We start from the raw sequence: 14233 nt of genomic DNA, 5'->3' as shown, positions 1-14233 counted from the left end.
GGGGACACTGTTCTGGAGCCTATTCCCATTACAGACCAACAAAAACAGCTTTTGCCCTGACAGATATTACAATGTAGACAAGACTTGCCCCGTTTAAAAAGATTACCAACAGACTTTAATTTTCTTAGCACAGATTAGTTTTATTTTTAAAGTTGTTAGGAATATCTAAAGTACTTTGCATCAGTCCTATTGCTTCACTTAAACCAGACAACACTTTAAGCTGATGCTGATCCAATGTTTCTCATTATACAGCCAGCCGCCTACTTAGCACAGTCTTGTGCTAAGGTCGTTGTAGGGATTGTTGCTCTTGATGCATCTATAAACTACAGTTAAACATAGTGCGGTGTGATGAAGTGACAATGAGTTGCCAACATAAGGAAAAGACACTGGTAAAATGCCTCTGATGTCTCACCCAGTCCTGGATTCCTCCCAGAGAAGCTTCCTGTGGGTTTGGGAAAACTATTTATTTCTTTCAGACAGCTGTAACCAAAAGAGATTGTCACATATTTTGCAAACAGCGTATTTCAGAAAGCCTCTAGCTTGTGTCGATGAAGCTAGGAAAGGTGGAAGAGGGTTGCAGAATGGCCCATAGGCTGGGTTTTCTGCTTGTTACCTGCAGCATATGATGAGCTGGAAACATCTGGCACTGATGCAGCTTCATTCTGAAGGCAAATATTTGCTGTGCAGAGTACTTGCAGGGGGAGCAGAAGTTCTTGCTACCTGTTGCCAGACCAATACATCAACTAAAGGAGAGGAAAGACTTAATTATTCCTTTTATCACAGAAGAAGAGACTTAATAACGTACTTCTAGGATATCCCCATGCAATTAAAAATAAATAAAAAAATAAAATAAAATAAAATAAAATAAAATAAAATAAAATAAAATAATCTTAATCTGTACTTACCTAATGTGGGTTTAGGTATGCTAAGAAGATCTGCACGGTGGTTATGCTCTGAGGGAAACAACAACAGGGAGACAATCCACTTTCCCCTGTGGAAGTGCTTATTGCAACATACAGATACATTATTTGCATCTGATTGACAGCTTGCTATGAGAAGGAAGAGCTGGAATTCAGCCTGTGTTTGCCTTTCACTGCTGATTCCTTTTTCTATTCTTTTTTTCTTCTATTCCTTTGTGATATAAGGACTGAAAAATACTTTAAAAAATTTTGTTATGGATGAACATACATGTGTGCACATCCATGTCTATGCATGTAAAGTAACCTAGTTTTATTCTGCATCTAGAATGAGAAATAATTGTCCTATAGGTAACTTTACAATGCATATTTTTAATATCACCAATAATTTGTCTTTATTTTACACAGTATCTTAGGAAGCAATTCTACAGCACTACTGAAAGTATTATTTTTGGATAATCAGGACTAAAAGCTCACAGCTCTACCACTTTGCAAGAATCAAAGGCAGGTTTTCCCAGATAGGAAGGAATATGAATCTATGGGGGAAAAATCCAAATCAAATTAAAACAAAACTCAAACCTTGTATAGCTGCCTAACAGATTTCTTGAGGAGGAGACAGTGAAGGGACATCTGTGGAGCTGGTCAGCCAATACCTACCTTGTTCAGGGGCTGCTGGACACATAACTGAACTTATTTATTCCATTCTCTAGTATTTGTATTTTCAATTATGACTGGAATGGAATTACAAGCAAGCATAAAGTATGGAGACTAGAAATTATTCTTTCCCAAACTGTGCTGCTTAATAGAGCACTGGATCATGATTTTTTAACAAGGTACAATTCCTGACAGCATTTTAATTTTAATGACTTTAATTCACTCCTATCTCCATACCAACAGGAAGACTTCTAGTCTTATTTTTATAAGAACATTTCCAGTTGCTTCCCCTCCTGCATTCGTGTCTGGAAAGTGAGACAAAACAGAAGATTGCTGGTACCCAGTTGTGCATCACGATCTTCACTTGGTTTAAGGTGTGGAAGTCAGCAGCCAGCACAGGTTCATGAACTACAAGTCCTGCTTAACAAACTTAATTTTGTTCTATGACAAGGTTACCCACCTAGTTGAGCAAGGGAAGCCTGTTGATGTGATCTTTTTGGATTTCAGTAAACCCTTTGATACTGTCTCTCACAATATCTTCCTGGACAAGATGTCCAGCATGCAGCCGGTTGAACACTCACTGCAGTGGCTGATGGGCTGGCCTCAAAGGGTCCTAGTAAGTGGGGTTATGTCAGGCTGGCAAACAGTCACTAGTGGGGTTCCATAGGGATCCATCTTAGGGCCAGCACTCTTCAATGTCTTCATAAATGACTTAGATGCAGGGCTAGAGGGAATACTAAGTAAGTTCACCAATGACACAAAATTGGGAGAAGCTGTTGACACTCTCAAGGGCAGAGAGGCCCTGCAGAGGGATCTGGACAAATTGGGGAACTGGGCAATCACCAGCTGCATGAAGTTCAACAAGGGCAAGTGCCAGATTTTGCACCTGGGACACAGCAACCCTGGCTGTACATACAGACTGGGGGACGAGAGGTTGGAGGACAGCTCCTTGGAGAGGGATCTGGGGGTTCTGGTCAAGGGCAAGTAGAACATGAGCCAACAGTGTGCCCTGGCAGCCAAGAGGGGCAACTGTGTCCTGGGTGCACCAAGCACAGCATTGCCAGCCAGGTGAGGGAGGTGACTGTCCCACTCTGCTCTGCATTGGTGCAGCCTCACCTGGAGCACTGTGTGCAGTTCTGGGCACCACAGGATAAAAAGGATATAAAGCTACTGGAAGGTGTCCAGAAGAGGGCTACAAAGTTTATTAAGGGTTTGAAGGGGAAGCCGTATGAGGAGCGGCTAAAGTCACTTGGTTCGTTCAGCCTGGAGGAGACTGAGGGGAGACCTCATGGTGGCTACATCTTCCTCACAAGGGGAGGAGGAGGGGCAGGTGCTGATCTCTTCTCTCTGGTGACCAATGACAGAACCCGAGGGAATGGCAGGAAGACGTGCCAGGGCAGGTTTAGGTTGGACATTAGGAAAAGGTTCTTCCCCCAGAGGGTGGTGGAGCACTGGAACAGGCTCCCCAGGGAGGTGTCACAGCCCCAAGCCTGGCAGCATTTAAGAGACTGGACAAGGCCCTTAGACACATGGTGCGAACTGTGGGGTTGTCATATGCAGGGACAGGTGTTGGACTTGATGATCCTTGTGGGTCCTTTCCAACTCAGGACATTCTGTGATTCTATGTTTTTCAGGTTGCATGGGTGGGTTCTCTTTAAAATAACGATACTGACAATGACAGGTTTGGTTTTGTTTTGTAAGATGTCAAAATCTTATGTTCCAAAGTATTTTGCTAACAGTAAAATAAATATATAAAAAGTTTTTTCATAGTTTTGTAATTAATAACTGCACAGAGATTCATGTTATATAAACTTAAGGAGCGGTGATTCTGGAACAAATTCATTGCAAAAATTAAAACTAGTAGTTTTGTTTTCTGTTCCCAGATGCAACTAAAATATGAACATAGCAATTTCTAGAGCTCCTGGAAAGAAACTTAAGGAATTGAAGGCTCTGCGATACACAGTGTGACCAGCAAGAGCTTTCTTCGTCCTCAAACTGGGGCATGTTCATTTCTTTTTGCACCCTCTGATGCACTCAGCTTATTAAGGACTGGACTTACCTGACTTGTGTACTAGACTGCATGAATAAGATATATTATTTGCTAGGCAAATGTATTTCAAAGTCTTTGTGTGGTAAAGATAAAAATTTCTTTTATTATTGGAACGCTTGGGAGTTGTGTAGGGTGGGGGGCGGTTTCCTCTTGCTGGCATGTTTTTTTAGAAGTGTGGGGAGATGTGCTTATGTCTAAAAGATTTTCCATACTAGGAGAACAAAACTGATTTATTACTTGGTGAGATAATTTTATAGTTTCATTGAATTATTAAAAAAACTTTTCCAGTAAAATGATAGCTGAAATTGCTTATTTAACCTGGCATTTATTTAAATTGTTTAAACATTAAGTTGTTTGCAGACCTTTTAAAAGGTTTGTTTGCAGACCTTTTAAAACACAAGCTCATTGAAATGTTAACATCTATGTGGAAACAGCCAAGAACAGGTCAATCTGGGCTTGTGTCTTGAAGAAGCCAGCTGTGACCTTCCAGTAAGCCATAGCATGTCCTTTTGGGGACACAAATGCTAATGAAATATTGTATGAAACATGTATGTATATACATATATAATCTTGAGGATCTTGGTATTTCCATGTTAACTTGTATTTGTATTTGTAACATTACTCTTACTTCTATTTGTAACATTCCAAAGAAATGGAGCAAAACCAAAACCATCTAACCCATGGACTCAGTCTTGCTAGGGCTTAGATGTGCAGTCAAATCACTCTTCCCTTAGCTGGTCCTGGTGTCATGCACTTCACTGGAGCTGAGCACCAGCTGGAGGATTTATCCCTTGCTAGCACAATATTTGTCATTGCAGTGCAAGGCCAGCAATCACAGCCTGCCCCATGTTGCATAGGTGGGATAGCATCCCTGGCACCTGCCCTGCTTGGGATGCTTGGTTTGTTACAAAACACTCCTGCTAGAAAACACAAGCATCCCAGAACAGGCACCAGGTTTATCTTCATAACTGCTGGATCACATATAACTTATTCTGATCATTTTTTATTACTAAAACATAGTACATACAATGATTACTGTAAAAACAGAGCAGTATCTCACAGGTGAATAATTCCATGTCTTTGAGCATCTTTTGTAGTATTTTCTGAGCATTGCTTGAATTGATTTAAGGTAATACCAAGCAGTAAATTTGTTCTTCCTGCTCTGCAGTGAGTCTGATTAGAAAGCCAGTTCAAATTGATGTGTTACTCCCTTTTCACTCTCACCTCTTGCAATCCCGATTCTCCAGAACAGCTTGATCAGCTCAGGTTGTACCTGCTTCTGCTGTCCGCTCCACCTTTGCTACGGCCTAAAGAACATGTCATCACTGAGTAGTAAGATTACAACCTTGGAGGTGAACTCCCCTGCCTCTCACCCTCCTCCTCCTCAGGCAGGCTTCACAGAGGCCCCTGCTGAATCCTGGAAAGGCAACACCTCTTCTCCCGAGGCTGCAATGTCAAAGGTAGATGAGTCCTCAATGAGCCTTCCTGCTTCCATACTGGTCTATTTTCTGCTGCTGTCACTCACCCTTATTCACGCAGCCATGCTGCTGATGACAGGCCCAAAGAGCTGCCCAGCAGCAGCAGAGTGAGAAGATTCAGCCTATGTGTTTGGCTACAGCCCCACCGTATTTGTGAGGTCTGAGAAGGAATTTATAGAAGTTATTGGCACCAGTTATAGGCAATGGCAAAAGAGGTCATTGCATATGCATAGATTTAATCTACTTTTCAGATGATACTGTGCTAAACTGAAAACAGACCCTGACACATCCTTACTGGTCTCTGCCATGTCACTTTAGCTTCTGTAATGACACCTCTGCAGGAATGCAAGTTAAAACAGAGCTTACAATGGAGACACTCTATGAAAATTGGGGCATGCCACATTTAAAATGATTTGCCTGTTTGTATTTTGTAAAGCCATCCACAGTGCCACTGTGCTAGATATGATTAAAAAACCCAGGAATGACCCATGATTAATGAATAGAGTTGAAGTCTGGAAATCCCAGATTTGAATGACTGCTTTGACAGGTTTTCTATGCAACTTGTAGTGAGCTCTTAGAGATGAACATTTATTTAAAAACCAGTTGCCTAACTTTAGCTATTCTAATAAAGATGGTCTGTTTGCCAGAGGCACTGAGTCTGGTTGCTGAATTTAAGCTGTGTAGAGGCTGTGAGGCTCTCCCTATCTCTGAAAATCAGCCTGCTGTTTTTTCTTTTAGGTTACCAAATTGCCATATAGTTGAGTACCATTAGAAATTCAGCTTTGTAAACCTTGTTTTGTGTTTGTTTGGGTGAAATTTACTGTGAGAGAGATCTTATATAAGCGAGAGAGATCTTATATAAGCATATAAAGCCCAGGTGAATATCAAGTCTAAGTCGAGGGACAGGAGTTTTTGTGTGTGTGTGTTCAACTGTAAAATGCAGCTATGGGTATCAACCTGATTGGCCAAAGGCATCAATAAGCACATCGATTACATTTTGTATAATGCTTATCTTCTGTTTGAGTTTCTCCAAAATAGAAGATTTTTTGGTCAGTTGAAACTATGCCCTGAGTCTAGCTTTCACAACACCAATGATACTTTCTCATTTTGTGTTCCAAGGATTGTCTTTCAAGCCTTTGAAGTTAACCTGAACTTTTTCTGTCATGTTTTGAGTACTATCATTTACAGTTCTCAACGGTAAAGCTCATGGGATAAAACAGACAGAAGACAGAGGTAAAGGAAGTTTTGAAGGATAAGAGGCAGTAAAAAGAAAGACACTGATAACTGGAAAACAGAAATACAAGTGAGCAAAAGTGCAAAAGAATTATACCAAATTCCATAAAAGAAAGAACACATCAGAGAGGAAAAGTCTGGGAATTAAAAATATTCAGAAAATCAATGAGAAATGTCCAGCAACAGTTTTGCTGTTTGGCTTGGTTTGGTTTGGTTTGAATAGGAAATGTTATTTGGCCTTTTAAAAAGTCTAGAATTAAAAACTGTGGAAAAAAAACCAAACAAACAAACACAAAAAACATTGGAGGACATGAAAAAGATTATTAAAGAAAGAGAAATGAAAATGGAAAGAAGGGAAAAAGAAAATGTATATGCTTATTTTCACTGGTTTTTAGTGATAGATATCAAAGGGATGAGGAAATTACAAAAAAAAAAAAAGACATCAGCCTTTATTTGAAAAGGGCATTGGTTACTACACAACTTAGTTGTAATGGCTTTTGGACTCCTCAATTTTTCATTGATAAAATGCTCAGTACTCAATACCTACAAAGATTACAGTATCATAAAGTAATTGCAGCACAATCTCATTACTGTGTACATTTTAAAATGCAGAAACATAATATTAACACTTATTCATATCATTGAAATAATAGTAATAGTTATTTATAATGTTAATGTTTACTTAACATTATATTAATGCCGCAACTTTTCTGAGGTAAGATTGTAATTTTTCAGTTTCTTCTGTTTCAAACAAAATTCCCTCCCTGGACATATTTAACTACTGAGCAGATGTCACTGTTTTCTTGTCTGACTGTGCCAGACCCAGCACCAGAAACAGAGTTCATAACCAAGTGGAGAAGGCTTCAAACTGTTAAGGAAAAGTAGGTATAGCTTCACAGACCAACAGAATCTATCCTGTTCTGCAGAGGAACTGCTCTTCCTATTCCTGGCGTTGATCCCATTTCCTAGAGCTCAAACGGGATAGGAGAGCTGCAGGCCTTGAGTAGGTTCATTGTTGGGCAGGGGCGGCGGGATTTATATCACTTCATTTTGCCACCAAGAAGGTTAGGTGTCTAATCTAAGATCTTCCTCCATCTACAGGATACAGACACACAGCATTCAACTTTGCTGGCAATTGTTTCCAATAAACCTCCAGCAATTGCTGGCTAAAAGGAGGGTCAGAAAACTTGGCGAGCGCACTGACAGCTGTGGAAAGGAGAACAACTTCAATTTACAAAGGAACCGAGTCCCCCCTGAAATGCATTTCTTCATCTAGTAATCTCTGCACAGCCTGTGATGTTTAAGATCATAAATATTTGCTTTGCATATACATTTAAACATAAAGGCAGCGAGCAGATCCCACTACTGCATTTGGTATTAAAAGGCCTGTGATTTTAAATACTCTCTGCCCAGCTAAGAGTGGGCTATGGTTCAGTCAACAAGACAATTATGTGTTACTTCAACATGTACTGTTCTCTGCACTGCCTCCATCTACCAGTACATCGTTTGTTAATGAACACATTACATTTCTCCTATGACTCACTGTATTTTTCCAAATGCTTTCAGTACTGAGCAAATACTGTAGAGCTAGCAAGGAAAAGAGTGAGAGGGAGGTAATCAACTCATGCAGGCCTTTTGAAAGGAATTTATCTGTTTCAACTTGCAAATAGAAATTTGGGTGATATTGTTAACAGCACATCTGTACCTAACTTCTGTTTAAAACAAGAGGGGCTAGAAACATCTGTGTTTGGGGAAAATCTCCCTGCATACCTGCTGTGGTAGTTTAGCCCCGTCCCGTCCCCTGGCTAGCAGCTAAAGCCATGAGCCGCTTCACTCACCCCTCCCCAGCCCCCAGTGGGGTGGAGAGGAGAATCAAAGACAAAGGCAAAACTCATGGGTTAGGATAAGAACAGTTTAACAGAATAACAAAGGAGAAAAAACAAACAAACACAACCAAACAAAACAAAAAAACACCCCCCCCCCCCACACACACACACAAAACCCAAACAACAACAAAAAACCACGAACAAGCAGTAACAACAATAATGTAAGAACCCACAAAGTGATGGACACCCAGCTCAATCTGTCTCCCTCAGCAGCCACCCCTGCCATGGCAGCAGTTCCTGCTATGGGAAACAATCATCTTACCAATATAACAGACCCAGGCAGGTTCTCTCAGCAATGGTAGGCACACAGAATAGGGAAAAAAGGCCCTGCTTATATCCCCTGCAAATCCTGGCCGCAAATTCCCTCCTCTGTTCCCCATTGGCTGGGTATTGCAGGGTTTACAGACTACCCAACACCTGCCTCAGTTTACATATTTCATTCATCTAATCCTAACAATACCCTTCCCCTTATCGATCTATTTAAAATATGGGTTCCTGGCTCTTTGGCTATCCTTCCCCCTAAATTAACTTGTGTAGATACAGGTATCAGTATGCATTCCAGGATTAGTTTGAAGAGACTTTGTTTTACATTAAGGATATATAGTCTGATGTCTCTCAGTCCTTGCTCGTCACTGGGGTCAGGCGCCAGGTCCCTAGTTTTGTAAAAACAACATTTCTTTGCTAATGGTTCCTTACAGTGCTGCAGCTCTTGCTGAAACCCTCCCATTGCCCCAGACATAGCTCATGCTGAAACCACTCTCCCCTTGCCCCAAACCGCGACTCGTGCCTGACATACCAAAGCACTGAAATGTGTGGTCAAGAAGGAGCACCACCATCAAAAGCGGAAAAGAGAACAAGGGTCAGTACTGGGACCAGTACTATTCAAAATATTCATCAATGACTTGGATGAGGGAATAGAGTGCACTGTCAGCAAGTTTGCTGATGACACAAAGATGGGAGGAGTGGCTGACACACCAGAAGGCTGTGCTGCCATCCAGCGAGACCTGGACAGGCTGGAGAGTTGGGCAGGGAAAAAATTAATGAAATATAACAAGAGAAAGTTTAGAGTCTTGCATCTGGGTAGGAACAACCCCAGGTTCCAGTACAAGTTGGGGAATGACCTATAAGAGAGCAATGCAGGGGAAAGGGACCTGGGGGTCCTGGTGGACAAGAGGATGACCATGAGTCAACACTGTGCCCTTGTGGCCAGGAAGGCCAATGGCATCCTGGGGTGTATTAGAAGGTGGGTGGTTAGTAGGTCGAGAGAGTTTCTCCTCCCCCTCTACTCTGCCCCGGTGACACCACATCTGGAATATTGTGTCCAGTTCTGGGCCCCTCAGTTCAAGAAGGACAGGGAACTGCTTGAGAGAGTCCAGCACAGGGCAACAAAGATGATTAAGGGAGTGGAGCATCTCCCTTATGAGGAAAGGCTGAGGGAGCTGGGTCTCTTTAGCTTGGAGAAGAGGAGACTGAGGGGTGACCTGGTATTCCTGCTCCGGCAGGGGGATTGGACTAGATGGTCTTTCGAGGTCCTTTCCAATCCCTGACATTCTGTGGTTTTGTGAACAGGGCCTTCGCTTCTCTCTCCTTTATGCCTGAACTTCACGTTATATGATATAGAATACCTAGATGTTCTGGCAGTGCAGAAATTAACACCATCTTGACCAACCCAGCACATTCCACTCCTCATTCTATACTATTTATGTCATGCTCAGGTCTTACATGTACCCATACACTTCAACTAATTACAACTACCTTAAATACATACATACATATACACATATATACACACAGATATTTTCTCCCTTAGTTCATGGCATAGTCTCATTCCTTTGAAATAGTCTTTGAGTCCATGATTTTTGGATCCTATCAGGATATGCAGGAAAAATGGCGTGTCATGCTGGAGTGTAGTTTGCTGCATGCTACACCTGGAACAGGTAGTTCGTATTCACAGTTTGCATATCAAAGGCATTGACCTCGAGGAGGTGGCTGTATACCAGTTGTTGCAGGCAAGCTTTGGTTGCACCAAGAAGAAGCAGTTCCAGATCAGCATCAAAAGTGGAAAATAGAACATGCCCCTGGCTTCTCTCTCCTTTATACCTGAGCTTGACCTTATATGGTACAGAATACCCAGATGTCCTGGCAGTGTAGAAATCAATCCCACCTTGACCGAGCTAGCACACTTGCCTTCCTCTTCAGATATAAGAAATAGGATATTTAGACTTTCAGGTCCTCTTACAGTTTCACTTAAATAAAATTAAAAAAAAAAAAAAAAAAGGAGATGCACTGTGAAGATAATTTCACAAAATTATCACTGAAATGTTCTTAGATTATCTCTTATGAGTGTCTTACGAAATAAACAGAAGTGATAACGTGCCTAGTTAGTTGTAACTGGTGTGGTTTTCCTGCTGCTGGTCTATTTTGGCACATTGATGGTTTTGATTTGGCCTGCTGATTGCTTTCTGTTAGACAACATTTTTGCAATGATTTTTGGTATTTTGTACTTTATAGCAATTCAGACTGCACCTACTACAGGCACTATGTATTTGACTCCTTCATGCATCATTTTTTTCTCTGGCACATACCAGAAGTCAGTCTTTTTGATAAGTCATGAGCTGCTGTAAAAATTTGATTCATAGAAGTCTGCACTTTCCACTAGTGACACTCAGAGCTGAAGAGAAAAGAAAAAAGGCAACCAGCCATAAGGAGCACACTGCAACCAAAGACTGGCTCATAATAAAGTCACAGAAGAATAATCTTACAAAATTTCTGTACTTTTTTTTTTTAAGATCACATTTTCAAACTTGGAGCCATAAATATTAGGCACTTCAATAAGGTGCCTTCAGCGCTGAATACCTACTACATGCATGGAAACATATTTGCTCAGCAACTCTAAAATTCAGTTTACCCATAATTTAGCTGCACAAATACGGAGTGATACACCTAACCCAGTTCTGAAAAGCTGCACTGTGCTATGCCATGGGCTTCCAATTTAAAAGCGGGACATTTCAAAACCCTCCAGCTATGCTGTAATAGAAGCCATGCTTGTTAAGATCCTTTTATTGAAAGATTCGTTAGGGAAACCTTTCCCTTTCCACTCCCCACTCCCCAATCAATCCACTGTCTTTGGAAACACAGATGTTATCTGTTCTGGGCACCATAGACTACCAGTGGAGCAGCATCTCTGTATTAATAACAGCTTCAATGAGCAGAAGAAATCTTGATATCCAGATAACAGGATGACAGAGAGGGCAGGAGCTCCAGTTCTCCCCCATGCCATCCCACACATATGCACATCACTCACTGCCTAACAGCATACATGGGCTATGCTGCCTGCTGCAGCCAGAGCTCAGCACCTACCCATCACCTCCTCCTGCCCCAGCACCACTGCATTTGCAGCAAGAGTTTAATAGACTCATTGATGGTGCCTGGAGCTTTGGAGGCCAGAAATGTCAAGGACAGCTAACAAAAACAACAGCCACCACACAATCCTGAAGAAGATCATACAAGCCTCTGACCAGCCTCCCCAGTGTGAAGCAGCTGGGGCACTAGCATCTCTAATTCAGTTCATTTGTAATGCTTTGTAAAAATGGCTTTCCAAACTTAATAGGGGAAAATCTGCAGTGGTCTTTATCTTCTAGTCTTAATTAAATACTCAAAGTCTTAACAAGAAAAATGATGTTAAGATAGGAACAGTTACAGTAATAATAATTAGTTTCACAGAGTTCCTTAAATCCTTAAAAATTGAAAGGTCATTACAAAATGGGAATCACTGGACTTTACATAAGGGAGGTGAGCATTGCTTTGAATAAAAATTAGAACAGATATTAATTGCTCTGTTAGAGGTCAGGGTATTTTTACTGTTTCTTTCATCAGAAGTAAACTGATGAACTAATGCAGGCTTTCATGATGGTGACTGAGTCACTTTAAGAGTAAATGAGAATTTCTGGCTTGTTAGAGGTCAGTTTCATAGAAAAATAAGATCATAGAATACAAGGTTGGAAGGGATCTCAAAGATCACCTGGTCCAACTTTTCTTGGCAAAAGCACAGTCTAGACAAGATGGCCCAGCACCCTGTCGAGCTGAATGTTAAAAGTGTCCAATGATGGGGAACCTACCACTTCCCTGGGGATATTATTCTAATGGCTAACTGTTCCCATCATGAAAATCTTCCCTCTTGTGCCCAATAGGAATGTCCCCAGGAGCAACTTCTACCTATTGCACCTCATCTTTTCCATGTGACTCCTTTTAAAAAGAGAATCTCTATCTTTTTTGTAGCCACCTTTTAAATACTAGAACACGGTGATGATGTCTCGTGCATATGAGGTGGTTGTCCACCAGGATCCCCAGGTCACTTTCCACAGAGCTGCTCCCTAGCTGAGTAGATCCCAGCCTGTGCTGCACTCCTAGATTATGTTTTCCCAGGTGCAAGACCTTACACTTGTCCTCGTTGAACTTCATAAGGTTCTTGTTAGCCCACTCTTCCAGCCTGTTCAGGTCTTCCTGCAGGGTGGCTCTCCCTTCCAAAGTGTCCACTTTCACTTAGTTTGGTGTCATTGGCAAACTACAACAGGGTATGCTTGATCCCATCATACAGGTCATTTATGACGATGCTGAAGAGTGTTGGGCCCAATATTGATTCGTGGGGGACCCCACTCATGACTGGTTGCCAGTTTGAAAAGGAGTCATTTACCACCACCCTCTGGGTGCAGCCTGTCAGCCAGTTCCCCACCCACTACAGTGACCACTTATCTAAACCGTAACACAACAGTTTCCCCAGGAGGAGGCTGTGGGAAACCATATTGAAAGCCTTGGAGAAATTCAGGTAGACAACATCCGCCACTTGCCCCAGATCAATCGAGCATGTTACTTTGTTTAACAAATATTAACTTGTAGTTTCTCCTCACAGTGTTAATTTCTGACTCAAAATGGTTTCATTCTGAAATACCAAAATGCAAAAGTATACATCAGGAAAGTAAGGTGTGAGGACATAGGTTCACGTCATAACCTAGAACTATCTCTAGGTATACTTTATTCATTTGGACAACAAGAGTGTTTCTGGAAATTTCTTGAGTGAGGTCTACTCTATGGGTAAGCAAAGAACAGTAGTCTTCTGCTACTGCAAATAAATCTCAGTTGCATTTCCAATATTAAATAATGGCACTCAGGATGGTTTTAATCAAATAGGAATTTTTTCATGTTTATGCCAAATAGCAGCAGTATTTAGCATCTCAAGCAAGCACATATGTGTCAGCTGACCAGCTTGTATATGTAGAACCTCTTTTGTGGTGGGCCTTGGCTACAGCGATCCATCAGTTACTGTCAGACATCGACCAACTAGGCTGATGTCTAATATTAGGCAAAACCAAGACTGTCCAAGTGGAAAACTAAGCTGCACTTAGCATTTTATTCACTTACATGTTCTAAAGTGTGGTAAGCCTTCCAGTTTATACAGTCCATTAGACATAGGCTTTCATCTGCTTTACTTTAAGTGCCTTCCTGAACTTCTCGAAGATCAAAAAACCCAAACCAAACCAAAAAGCCAGAGCATTAAATCCAGCAGACATTGTCTAGATCATCTCGGTAATAATTAGTCCTAGTTTTATAATGTCATTTTACACAGCATGGAAACAAAATAAATAATAAGCATCATATTTAGTGGTAGAAACATAAAAATGTCTCCAGTCTAGCACCTGGTCTGTTTTCAGCCTACAACTTTACAGGTTGTGTACTATGAGGGTGTGCGATGCATCTGTGTGATTGACTGACCTTTATGTCATTAGAATTATTTTCAAATGTTTTTATATGCTGTTCCTTAGGGATTAGTTGCCTTGGGAATCACTTGTATTATTTAACATTATTTTCCCTACTGGCATAGCATGATCTTGACAGATAGCCTTAAATGGTGCAGAAGAGGGGGCAGTGTACCTTTTGACCATCAATCTGATACTCCAATTTAACAAAATTGCCTTATTGAACTTAAGTAATCCTTCCCAAGCATACAGCTAAGCCTCT

The sequence above is a fragment of the Nesoenas mayeri genome, assembly GCF_963082525.1.
Source record: "Nesoenas mayeri genome assembly, chromosome: 2".
In the NCBI taxonomy this organism is placed as follows: Eukaryota; Metazoa; Chordata; class Aves; order Columbiformes; family Columbidae; genus Nesoenas; species Nesoenas mayeri.
This window is presented reverse-complemented; position numbering follows the sequence as displayed.